General features: G+C 45.6%; 1 protein-coding gene across 1 annotated transcript in view; it reads left to right on the plus strand.

Moving 5' to 3' along the window:
- Positions 1-21402, plus strand: part of ERFL (ETS repressor factor like) — a 378500-nt gene that overhangs the window by 52095 nt on the left and 305003 nt on the right. The window contains exon 2 of the mRNA XM_085614239.1: positions 8499-8590. The gene's annotated coding sequence lies outside the window, so the exon portion shown is untranslated. The remainder of the gene's footprint in view (positions 1-8498; positions 8591-21402) is intronic.

Raw genomic sequence — 21402 nt, forward strand, 5'->3', positions numbered from 1 at the left:
GTGTTGTTTCAGTTGCCATGGTGCTTTTAAACCCCGGTCTAGTTCTTTTACTTGTCTTGTGAGTGGACACATTTAGAAGTATCTACATGGGTAGTGTGCCGACACTGGTGACAGATTCCAGAGTTACTGTAGGGTAGTTTCTTCTGGGTTGGGTGGGCTTTGGTCTTGTGTGAACCAATGAATCCTTTAGTGATTGACTTTGTTTAAAGGAGAACCTTGGGTTCTGCTGGTCAAGAGGTCCTGGTGTGAAAATCCTCCAGTGTCTACTGATTATTCTTTCCTCTTGGTTCGAGTGGATACTATATGTGGTGACACAGATAAGACGGTCACTTCTCGGTCTTTCAAAGGATTGTAGCTGTTGTTGTATGAGGTTGTTGCAGGCTCTTTTCAGGGCTTTCCATATGAGTCTTGCAGGGTATTATTTTGCTTCTAATTTGTTGGTCAATAGTCTTGCATGACGATCACAATCATGTTATCAGTGTAATTCCTCCTTCGTCTAAAAGATGAGCCCACTGGTAGGTTGCCTCTCAAAGACTTTGGATGCTATCATACTTCAGTACGTTGTTACAAGCAGTTGGTTTGTAATATGCCTCCGTTTTAAGGCAAAAGTCTTGTTACAGAATGTTCAAATCTAGGAAGGAGATGGATTTTTTGTCTAATGTCACAACAAATGTCAAGAATTTGCCTCTCGTGTTTATCCAATTGACAAATTCGGAGGCTTCCACTTTGCTCCCTTTCCAGATGATGAATATATGATCGATATATCGTTTCCAGATCTTAATTTTGTTAGTATACGGATTGTTGCCGTTTTGAATGTGCGTGCTTTCGAAGTCATGTAAATAAAGGCGGTCTATGCTCACTGCAAAATATTTTTGAGTCTGCTGATAGCAACAACCACATCTAAAATCAGCTCTGGTTGTCTTTGTGTGTTCAGTGTTTTATCCAGGATGGACACAACCAGGCTGTTCTATCCTCTCACTCTCTCGCTATCTGCCACGGGTATACAGAGACCCAGGTGAGAGTTACACCCGCATCTCCGAGGTGGACCATCTCATTACCAGTGCGGAGCACTCACGGCACTTGGCCGCGGTGTGTCGTGGTGTAAATCTTCCATTTGTGATACCAGTAACAGCTACACCAGCTTGTAACCAATTCAGGAATTAGATGTGAAAGAGAAGTGCCCTGGGCTGGTCACCCTGGACTCCTACGACACACGCAAGTCCTATTTCAATGTCTTCCTAAGGCCCTCCGTTCATGTTGCTGTGGCGTTCGAACTGGTCCACTGCATGTGAATAGACACCGGAGAGCCTGACCAGAAGTTTGCTCCATCTTTCACTTCCACGTCTTTCTGTTTCTTTGTTTTTCTCTCTTCCTCTTGGTAAATGTTTGATGTAGAAAATAAGTGCCAGTCCCCAAACATGTGTGCCCTACCTCTGTCTTCATTTTCAACAGATCCCTCCACCACACAAGTACCCTCCTTTCCACCCTATTATCTCCCTTTCTCCTCCTTAGTTTTCGGGGGGACTTTGCTGCAGTGGTTGGTGACCGCCACAATAACCCACCCCGCCCTCAGGTCACTCTTTTGTCAGCTGAGATATCTGAATGTTTCTTCTCTTTGAATAAAGATTAGGAGCTCTTTATTGTCCTTTATTTAAAGCTGTTTCTGGCCAGACATGGGTTGGTTTGTCGTGGTAGAGAAACCAGAGTGTAAAACTAGTGCAGCAAATTACTCGTTTTCATGCACCACAAACTAAACATCACATTAAGCATGAGTATGTGTCTATTCTTTGGTCAAAAGACGTTTTTTAAACTTTGAGAAAATACCTTTTTGCCACATTTTTTGTAGAATCGCAACTTCTAAGGTGATCTCATATATGATGTTATGTTATGTTGATTTGTAGAGCCCATTAATCACCTGAGAGGCGCTCGGACAGGTGTGTGGTGTGCAGTCCCCAAGATGCTTAGACAAGTAATAGGGAAAAGTATATATCTGCAATGTATGGGGAACCAGTCACAAACATTGAAGTAACACAGGACTTATCATTAAGTCGTACAAGTCTTAAATCCAAACACTGGAATTAAATTTATGTAAAGTACTAATAACTAAATAAAAGCCATTCTATATTGTGATTTCTAGAAAAGGCTACGATCATATTTCCGCATACCAAGTCAGTACGTCCACGTCAGCCCTGCAGTAAATCATGGATTTTGGCCAACAGCACTGTGCATTCTGGGACTTGTAGTGTTATCATCTGCATTATCCCCAGCTATATAACTCTCTCCTTTTATCCCCCATCCCTCTATAATCCGCCTGTCCCAGGTGCGTCTGTTTCCGTGTCAGCTGCTGACCCTGGTCTGCGTTCATGGGGAGGGTGGGGGGGATTGATGGCGTGATCTGCACGCGCACCAGAGGAGGCGTCTCTTCCCTTGACTGATTGCACGGTGAGGCTTCTCAGACCTCAGCAATAAACAGGAAGCCATAAAGAAGACATATCCCACTGTCAGAGGGGATACAGGGACCCCTCTCTCGTGCCTTCGGCGCCTCATATCCTGTGCCATCAATCAGAGGCGCAACTAGAGCCAAATTTCGGGGGGGGGGGGTGGTACTAAATATTTTGGGGGGCTAATTCTTCCAGCAATAGGCAGAGAAGAGATGAAGGGGTGAAAAATCAGCAAACCTCGTTAACACGTAAATGGTGTTTGAAAGAGCTGTGAAGTACCCAGGTGCGGCTGCGATAAGCGCAAAAACTCCCGCCATAGCCCTACCTTGCAACCCCGCACACCGCACAGGCCCCCTTGCTCACATTTGTGAAGCCCCATGGAACTGAGAATTTTATGCAGCATTTCACCCAGTGAATAATGATGTGCATAGGTATCCCCCACAGTGAGCCTTGTAACAGACAACTATATGTGCAGCCATACCACCTATACGCAGAAACCCCAATAACCCAGTATGTCTATACATTATAGGAATTATTTCTGAGAGCCCTGCTTCACTTTTGCACCACGATAAGTGGTGCCTGCGTGACGCGCGCTCACAAATCGATGACTGAAACACGCAAAGCCTCCCTGCGTTGCTTTGAGTGGCCTCATAAATCATGAGTAAGTCGACGCAGCGCACCCGGGAGGCGTTCCATAGTTGCAGTGGGTTTTCCCACACAACACCCTTGGAATTTGCCACTTCCCCAGATTTACAAAAGCATGTAAACCTGGGTCGGCACCAAATCCGCCCATCTCCTGAGGTGAGGAGTAATGAGGTTTTTGTGCAGGAACGTAAAAGCAATCCTGCCTGCAGTGGAGGCACCTTTGCACCCTGGTGCCAGGGCACCTACGTTGGCACTAGGCTGCTGAAATGGTGCCTCCTCGGGCAGAAAGGACAGGAATGCAGTGTGTTGCTTGAATACAGGGCTTTCCGGCCTTTTCCCTTTGGCGTAGGGCAAGGTACCTTGCTGTGCTGCCCTAGCCCAAAATGCCATAAATGAGGCCCTATATCTGGCTGACACATAATCAGGGCAATATTCTGAATATCGCACCCCCAAAAAAGGATGCAATGGGGTGACAGGACAGAAGCAGCACAAACGCCTCTGGATTTCACACGCCGGCTCTACTACAGTAGTGTCAAGCAGACCAATGGCTGATGTCTCCCCCCTGTAAGGTGTTCTTGATGCAAAACGGCACATTTGTGCTGCCTGTTCGCCTGCTTGTCGGTGCACAGAGAGTTGTGCTAGTTGTACTGGAGGGAGGGTGTGCCTCAGGCACAGAGTTTGTGCTGTGACTTTTTTGTGCTCGAGGGTGGCTGATGACATCATCACCATGCAATTCTTGGTAAATTTGGTGATGTACAATTTCCTCTCATTTGTACAACACGGGACTGCGCTGCCCGAGTTTTAGTTTTATGTTGTAAATTACAAGACATACATAATGATATATTTAAGAAACCACAGCAAGCATTAGAGGATGCAGTGACTGAAAGAAACTGAATGCAGCAAGAGGTAAATTCAAGTTACATGGAGAGCGAGGAAACCAAGGTGTGCGCACTGTGGGGCACATTTACAAGGAGCTAGAGCTGCTGTAGCGATGCAGCGATGGCGCCATCAGTGCGCCACACCGCTCCATATTTACAAACTGACAGACTGGGCCCAATGCCTCCGTTGGTAGAGGCCTGCGTCGCATTATACCTGCGCCAGGTATAATGTATACAGGGTCGGCGTTCCTACATTAATAGCCACGTAGAAGTGGCACAGTGACATTTTCAACTTTTCAGTTCATCACTCTACGACTTGGCTGCGTCAAAATCCCCACGCCGTCTCAAAACAGGTCTCGCCTCTGTGTTGTGACACATTGCTGGAGTCTTACGACGAACTCCAGCGGTGCCTTACTTTAGCACAAGAAGATGTATCGGAATTTCTGACGCATCCGTGAATCCTTGCGCCATGGGGCACCATCCATGGCATCGTTAGGGCATTTGCGTTAGGCGGAAGAAATGTGACACATCGATGCAGATGCGTCAGTTCTTGTAAATACCCCCTGTATAGCTACAGAGACGCAGGGGGGCAGGGTGCAATGGGGGGGGGGGGGGGGTTTGGGAGGGGAGTCATCTTGTTACTCGTCGCCTTTACTTGTTTGTAGATGTGTGTTGGCTTGTTGCATTCATGGGGCTGTGTGTGTTGCTTATGTGTGTGTGCATGTACGTGTTGTGTGTGTGTGCATGTGTGTATGTGCGTGCAGTCACGGTGTGTATGTGTGTGCGTGCGTGTGGGGGGGTTACATACATATATGTGTGGTAATACCTGCCTGCATTCGCGCGTGAATATAAAAAATGAGTCCAGGCTCGAATTTGTGTACGAAAAGGTTTTCCACATTTTTACTTTCTCCATAAAAGCCTTTTTTGCACTTTTAGGGAGTTGCACAAAGCGTGCTTTCACACAGGTGTCTGCCTAGGTGTGCAGCCAGACTTGTGTCTAATCCACGAGTCCACCATTCAGTTTGTGTGTCAAAAGTGCTTTGAAACTGGAGCAAGAGATGCAGGCGCATCAGATGTGTGCGCACGAGTGCTCAAGTGAGCAAAGTGCTTTGAAACTGGAGCAAGAGATGCAGGCGCTTCAGATGTGTGCACACGAGTGCTCCAGTGAGCAAAGTGCTTTGAAACTGGAGCAAGAGATGCAGGCGCATCAGATGTGTGCACACGAGTGCTCCAGTGAGCAAAGTGCTTTGAAACTGGAGCAAGAGATGCAGGCGCATCAGATGTGTGCACACGAGTGCTCAAGTGAGCAAAGTGCTTTGAAACTGGAGCAAGAGATGCAGGCGCATCAGATGTGTGCACACAAGTGCTCCAGTGAGCAAAGTGCTTTGAAACTGGAGCAAGAGATGCAGGCGCTTCAGATGTGCGCACACGAGTGCTCCAGTGAGCAAAGTGCTTTGAAACTGGAACAAGAGATGCAGGCGCATCAGATGTGTGCACGAGTGCTCCAGTGAGCAAAGTGCTTTGAAACTGGAGCAAGAGATGCAGGCGCTTCAGATGTGTGCACACGAGTGCTCCAGTGAGCAAAGTGCTTTGAAACTGGAACAAGAGATGCAGGCGCATCAGATGTGTGCACGAGTGCTCCAGTGAGCAAAGTGCTTTGAAACTGGAGCAAGAGATGCAGGCGCATCAGATGTGTGCACACGAGTGCTCCAGTGAGCAAAGTGCTTTGAAACTGGAGCAAGAGATGCAGGCACATCAGATGTGTGCACACGAGTGCTCCAGTGAGCAAAGTGCTTTGAAACTGGAGCAAGAGATGCAGGCGCATCAGATGTGTGCACACGAGTGCTCAAGTGAGCAAAGTGCTTTGAAACTGGAGCAAGAGATGCAGGCGCATCAGATGTGTGCACACGAGTGCTCAAGTGAGCAAAGTGCTTTGAAACTGGAGCAAGAGATGCAGGCGCATCAGATGTGTGCACGAGTGCTCCAGTGAGCAAAGTGCTTTGAAACTGGAGCAAGAGATGCAGGCGCTTCAGATGTGTGCACACGAGTGCTCCAGTGAGAAAAGTGCTTTGAAACTGGAGCAAGAGATGCAGGCGCATCAGATGTGTGCACACGAGTGCTCAAGTGAGCAAAGTGCTTTGAAACTGGAGCAAGAGATGCAGGCGCGTCAGATGTGTGCACACGAGTGCTCCGGTGAGCAAAGTGCTTTGAAACTGGAGCAAGAGATGCAGGCGCTTCAGATGTGCGCACACGAGTGCTCCGGTGAGCAGGCCTGTGAACCAAGCGTCTGTCCCTTCATGGGCCGAAGGGAGGGATGATCGGGATCCCAAACTTCGGGATGTGCAGATAAAGTGCTGGTGGACTCGAGTGCGTGTTTCCTGGTGACTCTCTTGGGCACGGAGCGGCACTTTCAGAGCCCTGCTCGTTGTGAGAGTCGGCAGCACACGTAGTTTGATGATCTGAAACCGGTGCTTAATTATTACAGTTCCAGAGCGCGGCAATACGGCAGCATGTTTAACATCATTAATTATGTTGCATCATGAACTTTGTTACATCGTACAGTTATGGAGTTAATACCGTTCCCCGGGTAGGATGGTAAGAGAGAATTGTTTTCTTGTAATTATTTATTTACAGCATTGTTATATGGCTAGTCTTTGATATAGTTGTTAGGTATAGGTTCCTAGCATGCTTCTATAGGACCGCTGCTATGTGTTCACTGAGGTGACACAGGGCTCCATTCACCAGGGGTTTCTGTCAGTAATTCCATCTTTCTGCTGGCTTAAGCGATACTTATCTCTGAACTTCCAGGATTTGGGATTTCTTACGTCTGGGAAAAAGCCCCATGAACTGGAAACATTCCAGTGGGGTCATAGGTTCACATAGTACCGTTATATGTGTATTAATGTGTCGTGTGGTTATTGGTTTTAACACAGTGTCGTTATTATTTCTGTACTGTGTGTAATACCAGTAAAGTTAGTGCCCCCGTAAAATAGTTTCAGTGTCGTATTTACCAGAGTTACACACTACTGCTGGATGGCTGTGATACTCAAGGGACGGGCGGGGGCCGCTTGAGACCCTCCTCACCTGCACATGCCCCCCCCCCCCATGGGCTCTGGGCTGCTGTTTACGTAAGAGAGCGCCAACATTCGGAAAGATGCGAAATGAACCGGAAGTAATCAATATTCAAGATAACTGAAGTAAAAGAAAAGAGGCTCATACGGTCTCCCGAGTCACTTATTTTTGGGAACTCCTTCATTTTTTAAGACATTTATCAACAAATGAGCATCTCAATGTCAGTCTCTTCAAAATTCAAAAAAGCTTTTTTTATTAACATTCAGAAGCATTTCCCCTTGGTACATCAAACTATATCAGGGCACTGAGAAGTATTTTTTAAAAGTGAGAGTTTTAAAAAAAGAAGAGAAACATTCCCGCCTCCTCCCACCCTGACAACAACGTCAATAGAGAAGTGAGAGGCGAGGCAACTGTCGCAGCGAACCCCCGGGTGGCAATTACACATGGGCGTCATTATAGGTTATTAAACGAAACACAAAAGAAGATTTTGTACGGTGCATATCCTGAACTCATATATAGTGTTCTAACATGTGATAACGACAAAGAGAGGCAAAGTAAAATAAACCAATCGCCTAGGATCACACAATTTAGTCAGGTTGGGAAGCAGGGATTGATAATAGGGTTTTCTGGTTTCACATTGTGCAATTCTATTTCATTCCAATTCAATAATGAAGTTACGTCTGTTTCTTTACACTTGACTCTCTCAAGGCAGGGACAGTAAAGAGGTTTACCTGAAGATGCGGCAGAGGGAAAGGGATTCGGATACTGCGTAACACAGTATTGTCAAATCTGTGACTCTTCTGGAGACTAAGGGATTCATTTAGAGGGCAGTATGGAATGAAACCCTCAAGACAACTCCATGATTCACTGACCACGCCACTTGAATGCTTCCTTTCCCCAACGCTCGCCTTACCCCCGACCAGTGGCGTAATGACATTTGAGGGGGTCCCCCTGCAAAGTACATGGAGCCCCCCCAATGCTCCTGACCCATTCAAGAGCTCTCATTCCAGGAGCACACCACCTGTGCACAGTGCCTGAGGGGCCCCCTGGAGCTTGGCACCCCCTCACACAGCAGAGGTTGTGGGGGGTATTATCATACCACTGCCCCCTACCCTGGCCTCGCAAAGCCTTACTCCCACCCCAGTGTCATCAATTCAGCCCTCAGGCACACCACAGACCATACTTTGTTGCCCTTGGGTAAATGTTTGTGAGCACCCATGCTGTATGGTATAATGAAGTAGTTAATGTAGTTAACAATATAGTTACGCAGTATAGTTGCACAAAATAGTTATGTAATGTGTCGAATAGCTTTATGGTTGTGTTATTTCAGTGGTGTGGTATTGTTGGTGCAAGGATACAGTTGATATATGCATACTATATAGTTGTGTAGTTAATGTTTTTTTTCAAGAGGCCTCATACACAAATTCGCACTTTTGTTGAAGTTTAGCGTTTGACCTTTCAGACCCTGCAGCCTTCAAACCTTGGACTACATGTAGTTGAGCCCAGGAATCTTCAACCTGGAACTTTCGCCTCCTCGCCTTCATCGCTAGAAGGGTAAGTGCGCCTTTGCTATATTACGCATGGTGCGTCTTGTATTGTGCACGCCCGTGTTTTGTTTGTCTGATTCTTCGTACTGTTACCGTTGAAGAGTTGGTTGACACACAGGCGTTTTGTGGTTATTCAGCAAGACAGTAGGTCTACCGCCAGTATGTGTGATTTAAGGATATTCATTGCACGTCTGTTTTACATATAATAATGACCATTACCAGCCCATCAGTAACAGCTCTATATAAAATGTAAGGGGCCCACCATGGTAACAACACCCTGTTGTCATATTAGTGAAAGTTGAGCGCCATGTACATTTCTCTTGACATAACAGCATGACCAGTTTTGCCAATTTATTAATTTTTGAATTTTAGAACATATGATTGTTTAATAAGTTGAGATATCTTTTATCTTATGGAATTCTTTTATATTATAATGGAGCTCTACATAGGTTTGAAATCAGTTCTAACTTTCCTTTTTAGAAATATGTACGTGAGATAAACCTTAAAAGCCAAGAACAAGACTAAAGCTGATCTTGTTGCACAAACGTTTGTAGACTTGTAGAGAGTCAGTTTCTGTAAAGTTATGTTCAAAGAATGTGTAGAGAGCACAGGTACCATAGACTTCTTGGCGCTAGTAGAAAGCTTGGCAGAGTAGCCAAGCTTCAAGCTTGTGCCTGAAGGAGCTGGAAGTGGATTTCTGATGGAGGTCCCCGGGTCAGGGGGTCCACATCGAAGCTGCTTCCACCGGCCCTGGTTTTGCTGAGTTTTGAACAACTTGTAAATTAGCCGTGGATGATCGAAACGTTCTACGGGGATTGTGACTTGTAATAGGGTTCCCAAAAAAGATGTTGCCAGACCCTGTAGAGATCTTTCAAGACGGCACAAGGTCTTAAACGAATCTATTTCTTCATTGGAAGCTAGTGGTGGCGAGAGAGTGAGGAGCGAGCATGCAAGAACCTGGGGTCCCCTAAGATCATGAAGGATCCATCGTTCTGGACCGTTTATACCTTATGCAGCAATTACCCAGAGTTCCCTCAATAGAACAAGTTAGCCTAATCCAGGCATAAACCTATGAGGGCAGTAATAGGGCTTTTACCATTGTCTGCTAAAAACAGTGGGGCATATTTATCAGGTAGTTGCATCCCCCTGGTGCCACGCAACGGGGTGCAAGAGCAAGGCAACTCTTAAGTGAGATTTATCAAGCCATGCACGGCCACATTGCGTGGCCCTGCGTGGCTTTATAAATCTTGAGTAATGAAATATTTTGCAAATCACTTTGTCGCATTAGTCTGCCCCAGGGAAGCGTTCTATGAGTGGAGCATGGGTGCTCCCATGCACCCATCCATGGACTTTGGCACATTTCCAGATTTGGAATACACACAAGAGGGCTAGGAGGAGATTGCAGGATCAGCATGGGCAACCCCCTCACTCATAATAACTATCACAAAAAGAACCCACGGGTCAAGGGCTAGAGTCTGAGGCATACGTGGACTTTGTCAACCATGTGCAGGAGGGGGATCCCTTTTAAGGACAGTTCCATTCACACACCAGAGGTGCCATGCTTCATCATAGGAATGCCTCATCAGGTGAAGAACCTGGTCTAGACGCAGGCTACAAACCCCCTCACTGCGAGGGAGGAGCACAGGGATGTTTTTATGTTGGAGAGGAGGGTTAATCTAAAACCCTATGTGAGCGTGGTGTGCTCAGAGTGAGGTGCAGTGCTAAAGTGAAAGTGGTTAAAACTGGCTACAAGGTTAGCTATATGGCAAGCTTTAATCAGCTACCCTGTGACAGGATTAAAAAACAAATAGCAAGTAACGCAACTGCCGTCATGAGAGACAACTGCATCAGCGGTGTTGCCTGTCGCAAGGACATACGGTTCTGAAGTCCACGCTCACATCGAGCGGTCGGATCGGCATATGTACCTTTGGCTAATAGGCTTGGACTGATGCGGCAAATTTACTAAGCTGTGGGTTTCACCGGTGAATCTACTGAACTACAGGACCACTGGTTCAGTATTATATGCCGCTGTTATTTTACACACCTTTCTATAGGTGCATGTATTTCACTTGTTGCAGTAGCTGTATGTTGATCCTGACGAAGGCCACAACACTTTGATAGGTCCAGAGGCCAAAACATGTTGATCACACACTGATGCAGTTGTCTCTAATGACAGCAAGATAATTCCTAAGTGTGCTCCCTCAACCTCTCCCTTACAGGCACACATACTCACACCTAGTGCACGCACACAACACACACAAGCAAATTAGCAAGGTATGTATTTAACACACATGCTGCTTCATGACCAGGTCTATTGATCTTACCAATTTATGTACTTAACACATACACTGCTTCCTTAACTAGGTCGATTAGCATTAACAAGTTATTTATTTAGCACATATACTGCTTTCTCAGCTAGGTCCATTAGAAATAACACTTTTTGTGCAAGGTACATAGAGACTTAATTCCTCATGGTCAGAATGTGGATGATCAGGAAGTCTGTGCTTTGTACTCATTGACCTCACCTCAAACCCTCTCCAGGTCAAGAGGTTCATGATAAGAGGGTTGGAAAGCCGGGACGCCCATCCCTAGAGATCTGGTGGTCCAGCATCTGTCATAGAGAGCCTGCCCCCACACAATCAAGGATAGGCTTGCAAAGTTTATGTGGTCTGTGTCCAATTCCACACTTTGGTAAAATGACCAAAGGGCTGTTCCCTCACCCCACTCCAAACATACAGACAACTGTCTGCACCGGCTGCTTCATTCAGGTTCTGGGGACTTGCAGTTATACTGCCTTCCTCCTCCTCTTGTGATATTGGCTTGCTTCAGCTGGGCTCTCAACGGTCCACCTGCCTCCTTAAAATGTTATCAATGAACTTGTTAAAAAACAAGCGCTGTGAGGCCAAAGCACTTATTGTATTTTTGCTTTAAGACTCCTTCATTGTTCACTCCTACCTAAATCTGCCTTGGTTGCAATGCTAAGAGAGTCCTGAGAAACACACATTTTTACTCCTCAAAAAGAATTCTGCAATGTCTTGTCAGTTAAGACACGTTTCAATTGAAAGTTGTGTATGTATGTATGTACATAGGTATGTGTGTATGTGATATTTCTATTGGGTGAACCTAGCCAAAATACAGTGGAACCCTGTATAGGGTCACACCCAAGCATAAAGTCAAGAAGGACGGTTGGTTGTGGATGATTAATGCACCCTGCGGCAGCGCACTTTGAACTGGTGCATCTTCAAGTCTTTCCCAAACTGCAGCTGTGTTGGGACAATCCTAGTGGACACGGGTATGTTCTTACAGACCACGTGCACTAGATGGGAAAGACCGGCCGCCTTGTTTTTACACTTCCTAGTCTGCAGTCTGACGGATCACTGGCTGCAGGGGTGCGAGGACCGCCAGCGATGGTGAGCTTGTCTGCACGATAAGCGGGGGTGCTGGTCGTGATGGCTTTGTGAATGATGGAGCTGGTTTTGAAGATGGTGTGGGCAGCCAGTGGAGTCCCATCAGGATGGGGTGATGCAATCCTATTTCTTCAGGCCCTGGATGAGACGTGCTGCAGCGCGTTGGATGCTCTTAGTAGGAGGAAATGCGGAGTCTGGGAAGCTACTCAGCAGGGCATTAGCACCATCCAGATGTGCGAGTATATGAGCTTGAACAGCAGTTCTGGGGTCACTCTCTGCAAGAAATGGTTTGACCTCCTTCAGAGGAGAAAAATGTAATCAGACCACCTTTGTTTTTGTGGCAGTGGGTTACATGAGGATAAGGTAGGTGTCCTGAATCTGTTAATTCATACCCACTGTTGATGCTGAGGAGGAGAAAACAAGGAACTCCATTCCATTATACATTTTGATCATAAATTCAGACATGGAAATAGAATTGGGCCACCCCAAGTCCCTCAACTGGGTAGACATCCCCAGTCAAGAAAGATAATGCAAGGAAAAATAAGTCTGGATTTCTCTGCTTAGGATATATTCAGTGCTTAATTTGTGCCACTGTTTCTGGTGCTCGCCAGAGGCATTTATTTTTGGGCATCAACGCTTTCTGCTGGTGTGTTCCAATCTATGATCCAGCACCAGAGGCAATGTTTATTTTTATCCTTCACCGCCACATGTTTACCCTTCTGTAAGGATGCAAATCATAATGCCTAAATTCTCAAACTGGGATGTAGGCACACCAAAACTGGTCTCCCATTGGCTGATAATCATTCATCGGGGGTTGGGCGGCCAGGCACATTTGCATTCTGCCTCTCTGCCCGCACGTGGCCTTGCAGCTGAACAGCCAAGACAGCTACGATAGTCCGTCCCCGTTCTTGCTTGCCTGACACCCCGATGCATAGACAGTGAGGTGCTCCTGCCACTGCTTCCCTGTGCTCAACCAGTGGCGTATCAATAGCTACCGCAGCCCCTGCAGTGCGCGAGGCAAAGCACTAGGGGGCCCATCCCGTACAGTGCATGAGCTGCGGGCCTCTGGCCTGAGAGCTTCTGAATGGGTCTGGATTGTGGGGGCCACCTCCGTGTACTAGGAAGGGTGCCCCCTCAATTTTAGCTCCACCACTACACCCAACATTAACTCTATGGTGGGCTGTGGACTGTGGGACCACAGTGAACACAGCACATCCCACTACGGACTAGAGAGCTGAGTTTGATGGAATGCCCAGCACACAGTTTCTCTTTTTGGAAGGAGATGAAGCGGTAAGACAGGAAGGTGGCCAGAGTTGGGGACGAGGATTCTTGGGCGACAAGAAAAAAGTCTGTGCAGGAAACGGGCAGACCCTCCATGGTCCTCAAGTTCTTCCAATGGACCTCTCATGCTTCTGAATCCTGCACTTTGGTGGCTAATTTCCTGGTGCTGTTTCAGCAAACGTCTCTTGTAAGATGCTTCGTCAGGAAACACCGTCGCTCCAGCGATTCAGGAAGGACCTCAAGACCTGGATATTCAAATGATCAAACCACCACTCAGCAGCCAACTTCTCCAGCGCCTCGAGACCCTCACAGGTGATTTGCAGCACTTTATAAAAGATTGATTGATTATCTCCATCCTGCTCCATTCTGGTGACGTCTTTCTGCCCTCTGTGTGGTTGTTGCTATGAGTTTGTCTTTCTTCTGTCACTCAAACGTCGATATCTAGAGTTCCTCAGATAACTGTTTGGGGCTGTTTCTTACTAGAAGCAGACCGACCCTCCTCAGGGGCTGTGTCCCAGCACCATTGCAGGAAGGAAAACCAATGCAAAAACTCAGATGCTCCCTGGATTTGCTTGTGTTAGCTATTTAGCCACAGACGTGTTGTGTTCTCTGGGGCACATTACTCCATCACTTGGCATTAACCATCTGACACAGAAGAACCCTTTATTATTGACTTTTTACATTTATACGGCGCACGAATACCAGTGGTGTCTTGGCGCTAGCAAACCGAGAAGCAGACAGAAGCATTAGTCAGTGAAAAGCAAGGTCTTTATGGCTTTCCTGAAAAGCGTCCGGGAAGACAGATTTCTGATGTTGAATGGGAGGGAGTTCCAAAGCCTTGTGGCTCCCACCACAAATCTTCTTCCACCCCAACGTGCTTTGAGGAACCTCTGAGAGTATCACTTTTGCCTCTTGTGCAATGGTTCGGAGAGTACCAGTGCAATGAGTGTTTCAGGAACTGAGGCCCAGTCCCGTGTAGTGCTTTATAGGCAATGCACAGAGTTTTAAAACTGATCCAACTTTTAATTGGCAGCCAGCGTTGGCTCTGGAGGTGAGTTCCCAACTACTGGAATTTCGGGATACCCAGGAGAAGCCTTGCGGCATCATTTTGGGTCATCTGGAGCCTTCGTACTTGCTTCATGGGCCTGCCAGGGTATAACCCATTACAGTAGTCCAGTTTGGAAAGGATTAGGGAAATTACTACAGTTTACCTACTTTCTGCGGGGATCAGAGGTAGGATTTTCTCAATTGTCTTAATCAGAAAAAAACATGATGACGAAACTGCCTTAACTTGAGATTCGAAATCCAGTCTCTGGTCTATCATCACACCCAAGTTTTTTGCTTTAGGGACTGGGATAGGTGCTGTTCTCAGGTCATCTGGCCACCAAATCTGGGACCACAAGGGGGGAAAAATTACCGAACAGAATCACCTCTGTTTTCCCAGAATTTACCTTGAGGCAATGCGAGCTCATCCATGAGCTGACTACTGACATACAGTCCCTAAATCTATTTGCTGGTGGTGCTGTATTTTTGCTGATGGCTACCACAATTTGGGTGTCATCCATGTAGGACCTTAGAGCCATTCCAAAAGATCCGATGAGAGCTGCCAATTCTGCGATATAAATAATAAAAAGTGTAGGACTTAAGGAAGAGCCCTGTGGTACCACACATGGGAGTGTAAAAGACGGGGAAGTAAAATTACCCAATGCGACCGATTGCGTCCTATCCACTGAAAAGGAGGACACCAATGCCAGTGCCTTTCCGGGGATACCAAAGGAGTTTAAAGTTTTTAACAGTGTTTTATGGTCTACCGTGTCGAAGGCCGCCGACAGGTCAAGCAGGACAAGTGCCGCGGCACCCCCTGTGTCTAGTACTGTTCTTATTTCATCTGTTGCCTGTGTTAGTGCTGTTCCAGTGCTATGTTCTGTCCTGAATCCAAACTGCGCCTCATCCAGTAAGTTGTGTTCACGTAAATATGAAGCAAGCTGGTTGTTCATGACCTTTTCAGCCAATTTGGCTGGAACTGGAAGGCGTGATATGGGCCTATAGTTGCCCGGGTCTAGTGCATCCAGGTTGGTTTTTTTCAAAATGGGTAGAATTGAGGCTCTCTCCCATATAGAGGGGAGACACCTTTGGAGAACGTGGAATTGAAAATGGCCGTAAGGCTAATTCCAAGGATTTCGGGGGCTTGTTTAAAAATCAATGGCGGGAATGGATCATGGGGTGATCCTGATCTTACTTTGGAGATAAGAGCAGTTGTCTCCTCAACAGTTACTGCTGTGAATTCTGCAAGGATGGGGGCAGTTGAATGTGAGACACTTGATGTATTGTGAATATACGCGCTTGCCTCATTGCCAAAAGTGGTGAAGATTTGCTCCACTTTGTGTTGGAAATGCTGGGCAAGTGCATCACAGAATTCCTGAGAGTTATCTCTGCCTTTTCTTTCGGGGGGTGAAGAAAGTTTGGTTACCACCTGGAAGAATTTTCAGCCTCCCTGATTTGTTTTGAGAAATAGGACGCCTTTTCTGACAGGATCAGTTTTTTATAGTCTGCTAAAAAGTGTTTTGTATTTTAACAATTCCTGTTCATCATAGATTATTCTCCAGCATCTTTCCTGTCTTCTGCACTCTCGTTTTTTAAGTCTAAGAGTGTCCGAAAACCAGGGGGCAGATGGAGTGGTCCTGTTGCTGGAGGATTTCTTTAGAGGGGCTATCCGATTGGAAGTTGTTGTAAGCCAATTATTGAAGTGGATAGAGGCCTGTTCTGGTTCTAGTGGTCGTCTCATGAGTAATTGAGTGAACTGGAAATTAAGTTGGTTGTTATCTACCTGTTTCCAATTACGATATGACTCCGCTGTCTGGTTGGGTAGCCTAGGTTGGACCTTGAGTGATTCATCAGGTTCGAAAATAATAGCCCTGTGATCAGTCCAACTTAATGGTAAAATTAGCTTGATCTCGAGTGCATTATGGTTGGAGAAAATCCCATCCAGAATGTGGCCGGCCAGATGTGTGGGGCCTTTGACCCTTTGATTTAGCCCAGCAAGTGTCATGGTGTCAAGTAGTGAAATCGTGTTTGGGTCCGTGTCAACATCTAGATGAAATTTAAAGTCACCTAGTATTGTGAAATTGTTCTCCAGCGCACACATTTCAAGTAGTGCGTTAAGGAAAGCCAGGAACGAATTTTTCTTTTTTCCTGGTGGACGATACACCAATATACCTTTGAATGCAAGACAGTTGGCTATTTTAAATCTAAAGGATAAGGCCTCACAGTCCTGGGAAGGGACGGACTCAAAGGAGGCTGAGAGATTATCTTTATATATAACAGCAAGACCTCCCCTTGTTTTTTGCCTCCTGTCTTGTCTAAAAAACAGTGTAGCCAGGAGGTACCGCCATGCAGAAATCCGGTCCTGATGTTTGGTCGGCCCATGTTTACGTAACGAAAAGCAGATCTTGGCCCTGGGCATCAAGTATCTCTGCAATATCTAATTTGTGTTTGGGCAAAAATCTGGCATTTATGAGCGCCACTCGAGGTATCAGTCTGGGTTTGAAGTTATTGTTTCTGCGGGGTCGATTGTTGCGAGTCTGTTTGTGTGTAGTTAGGCTACCCTGGAACCAGTAGCCACAATTAGTACATTTTAATGGCCTATTTATATGTGGCCTTTCTGGGGAAATGTGGGAGCAGTTTCCAGTGTTAGCAAATTGCACGTTATTTAGCAGTCGCAAGTTGGCGCTTGAGTAGGTGATAAAGTCGACATTATGTCTTAAATGTTGGCCAGCTACTATGGCGCTGGGCGCGGTCCAAGCGTGGACGGGTGCAGACGGGCTTGCCTTTGGCGCCCCGGCGGCGCGTCCGCTGCGCATTCAGGGGAGCATGCCAATTAAGTAGGGACCAGCTGAGCACCCTTCCAACCGGAAGTGAGTGCAGCCCTTGGGGGAGGGGTTTCGTCCCTCCGCTCAATCGGCGCGAATCGGCGCGGCGGACCGAGGACGAAACCGGGGAACAGATTTGGGCAAGTACGCAAGGTAAAATTAATATTAAAAGGAGGACTGTAGTTTTATCTAAAAACAATTTAGCAGCAGGTTAAAACTTCCTAAAAACAATTTAGCAGCAAGATTAATACTTCAAAGTGCGTAAACAGTAATAAATGTTTAAAACCACAGAGAAAGGCAATGTGGGGCGGGAGCCCTCTCCGCGCTAGTGCAGCTTCTGGTATACTTACATTGATGATGGTGGAATCTAAAGAGTGTCAGGAAGCCTGATTTGAGGGGCAGCCCTGCTTCTGTTTACACTGAGCTTGTTTTATGAATTCAGTGAAATTACACAGAACATGGATTATTTGGAACAAATGCCAAATGTAATGTATTGATTGGCCTTCTTACAGTGCAAGGCCTCTCTGGTTAGGGGTCAGTTGAGAGCTGCACAGAGTGAAAGGGCTGACATGGGAACCAAGCAAGAGAAAGGGACAGAAAGATTGGGGCAGGGGGCAGGGGGCAGTGGGCAGGGGGCAGTGGGCAGTGGGCAGTGCCAGAAGTTGACAACTCTGATGGCAACCTTTTAAGAAATATTTGAGACCTAGCACACATTATTTGTTTTTTAATCAATTAAGCACTAAATATTTTTATTGCGTACTTAGTTTCTAAAGTAGTGTAAAACTAACTCAGTATAAATAAAAAAGTCTTTAGTTACATTGTTTAATGAAAACAGTATAGTTACCACATTTTGCAAACCTTGGATATCTTGTGAAGTTTTATTTTCATACTTTGTGATTAGATTGTTAACTTGTATTGCTTCCAAAGTTGTACAGTTATTATATCTATACATTTACCAATTGTTTAGTATGCAAACATTCAATAAAGGCATGAATACATTTCTTCTAAAGTTACTGTTTTTGTATCGCTGTTAGTCAGGAGTAAGTGTACCAAAATATTTACAAATTAATAGTTAACATATTTTAAAAATAAAATTGACTTTAAGTCTTTATTAAAAGTAATTTGTACTTTACATTAATTAAGCACAACTTTTAATTCTACTCACTAAATAATAATTCAAATAAAAATGTTCGGAGTCTGTTTTATATTTAACATTGATATTTATAAAGTACATTGATATATTGAAATTATTTGATTATTTAGGAAACATTTATTTGTGAAGAGATGATGTGCTTTTTAATGTTATTTGTTCTGCGGTGAAACGAAAATTATGTATTTTACATTTATATTTTAGAATAATGTAAATAAAATATTTCAAAACGTAGATTATAAACTTTAACCAGTTTTGCTGTTCTTTCCCAAACGAAAATCTCCACCAATGTGGTGGAGATATGCACCTACGTGTGAGAAGCTACATGAAGTAACTTTACACTTGTGTGAATTTAGCTCCACCCACTGACCCCATGGGGAGGGGACATGTAAGCCTACACTTTGGTGTAAATTTACACTCAGAAATAGTGAGTTGCCAAAAGTAGTACATTTACTCCAAAATGTAGGAGGAAATGTATGTGTGTAGATTTACTCCTGTGTAAAATTACCTCTATAATAGGCCCCTTTCCTAGTAAAATATGTTGTTAACACTGCTACATGGTAATTGAAGCTTAGATAGTTTCATACTCAGCATCATAGTTAATAGAATTGAACAACCGTATTAATTGTTGGCTCCCATCTATAATTTTGGTAAATGGATACATTTTTGAGGATTCCTATCCTATAAATCCTTTTCCTCGTGCACGGATGTGCATTTCTAAACTGGTGGGATTGGAGCCGTCACAGCATCCACCGGTCTGTGGTTAGGACTGTGGTTTACAATAAGTAGTCCCTCCCCCGGAACATGTGATTGGGGGAGGGGTGAGGGGGGGACTCCCATGTCGGCTGGCACACAGACCGGTATTTTTACTACTAATGTTAGGTGTTCCTGTTTGGTGTGAAAGGTCACAAGGAATGTTTGTGAATGTTCACAAAATGATGCCTTGGGGGATTGATGGACCCCCCCACCCTTCGCCTGCAAACACAAACCCACCCAAACCCATAGTCGCGACAGCAGACGTTCTACTACACTGATATATTTTAGCGCATGTGAGTGTGATTCTCTATGGGAAAATTCCTCAAATCTTTGCTATGTGAATCAAAAATTAGGAATTTAATCAGACACTCAAGTTTTTGTGTTCAAGCAAAATCAAATATGTTTATGAATTAGGCACTGCAGTGTTTCATTTACATCAATTCCAAAGTTGCACAGTTTATAAACCAACATTAATTATGTATTTAGTAGTTGCTTCATTTAATTACTTATATGGCTTGTGGGGTTACGTCATTTTAGTGGCGTGAAAACTGAGGGGCATATTTACAAGCCCCTTGCGCCACCGTTGCGTAACTTTTTGTGACGTACGGGTGGCGCATTTAACGGCTCCATATTTACAAGGACAGAAAAAGCCACCCTGCGTTACTTTTCCTGTCCTTGTAAATATGGCCCCTTTACACGCAGCACTTTGCGTGGAAGGGGCGTTCCATGGGTGTTGCTGTGGGTGTTTCCCACGCAACACCCATGGAACCAGACACATTTCCAGATTTACAAGAAATCGTAAATCTGGAAATGCGTCTGAACGCTACGACTCGCCAGGAGAGGCGTAGGGAAGCGTAACGAGGAGAAATTTATTAATTTCTCCTCGTTTTCTTTTCCTCACTCTGCAGCACACATAGAAAGAGGAAATCACCTCTAATGATTGTTTTGTTCAGGAAGGGTTCCCTTCCTGCACATAAACAATCATTGAAACAAAGACGTTTTTCGACTTCAATGTGTGCTAATGCAGCACACATAGAAGTTGAAAAACTGTATTTTTCAGATTGTTTTTGTGCAGGAAGGGAACCCTTCCTGAACAGAAACAATCTCCCCACAACCCTGGCAGGGTACCTGTGACAGCGCATGGCAGCAGTTTGTGCGCCAGCGCAGGGGGAAGCACAGAGATGCAACATATTGTTGTACATATGTCGCATCCCTGTGCTTTGAAAGTGACTCAGTGTGGTGCAGCCAAATCACTTTCTTGTAAATCTGCCCATCACTACGCTGTCTGCGTCAAGCACACCCCAAAAGGAAAAGTGTTAGCACAAACCGGAATGTTCTGAGGGTGACCATAGATGGGTTCTGGAACGTTTTTCCGCGACTAGACAAACCTCTTATCAATCAATCAATATTGGTAAAACTAACCCTGGGCGTAGTTCGCCAAGTAGCGCTACGCGTAGTTACGAAAAGTACACTTCGCACTACGCGAGCTACGCGTAGCACTTCGCGAACTGCATAGTACCCTGTTCGCACTGTGCAAGATGTCGTTTTCAATGATTGCACAGTGCGGACAAGCAACTGGCACTGTGCAATCATTGAAAACGGCATCTTGCACAGTGTGAGCTGTAGTTTTCTGCTGCTCGAGTAGATTTTTACTCGAGCGGCAGCTTTCTCAATGCGGACTGGTAGTTTCTCATCGCGAGCGGTCGCATGCATGCGCGACTACTCGCAATGAGAAACCTGACCTCCTCGCCTTGAGAATCTCGCCGGGAGGTTTATTTTCCACACTCGCGATCGCCAACTTGATGTTGTTGATCGCGAACGAGGAAAAAGTCTCGCCGGGATGTCATTTTGCTTGCTCGCGGTCGCCAACTTGACGTTGAGGACCGCGAGCAAGAAAAAATGACCACTGCACTACGCAACACTACGCTGCACTGTGCTACGTGCAATTCACGTAGTGCGAAGTAGCTCAAACTTTGCAAACTACGTGAGCGTAGCGTAGTGGTTTGCCCAGGCTTAGGTAAAACAGCAAGCCCCATCAGAACCCACCCAACCGAGACCTCAGAAGCACGCCTGTTCACTAGTGCAACGGTTTCACTGTGGACATACACTCCTGAGACAGTGACCAGCACTTGTGCTGAAGCGCGATCAGAACACTGGCACGTGGCGATTCTGTTAAAACAGGGTATCACAGGACTGCTGTCTGACTTTACTTACAGTAACTTGTCAGTATATAGCACTTTACACTGTACTTTTGTTTCTAGGCGTTGAAAATCACAGGTGCTACTATTACCCAGTTTAATGGTACTCAGTTTATTAATGGTACTCAGTGTATTAATGGGACTCAGTGTATTAATGG

Source organism: Triturus cristatus, chromosome 7 (assembly GCF_964204655.1).
Source record: "Triturus cristatus chromosome 7, aTriCri1.1, whole genome shotgun sequence".
Classification (NCBI taxonomy): Eukaryota; Metazoa; Chordata; class Amphibia; order Caudata; family Salamandridae; genus Triturus; species Triturus cristatus.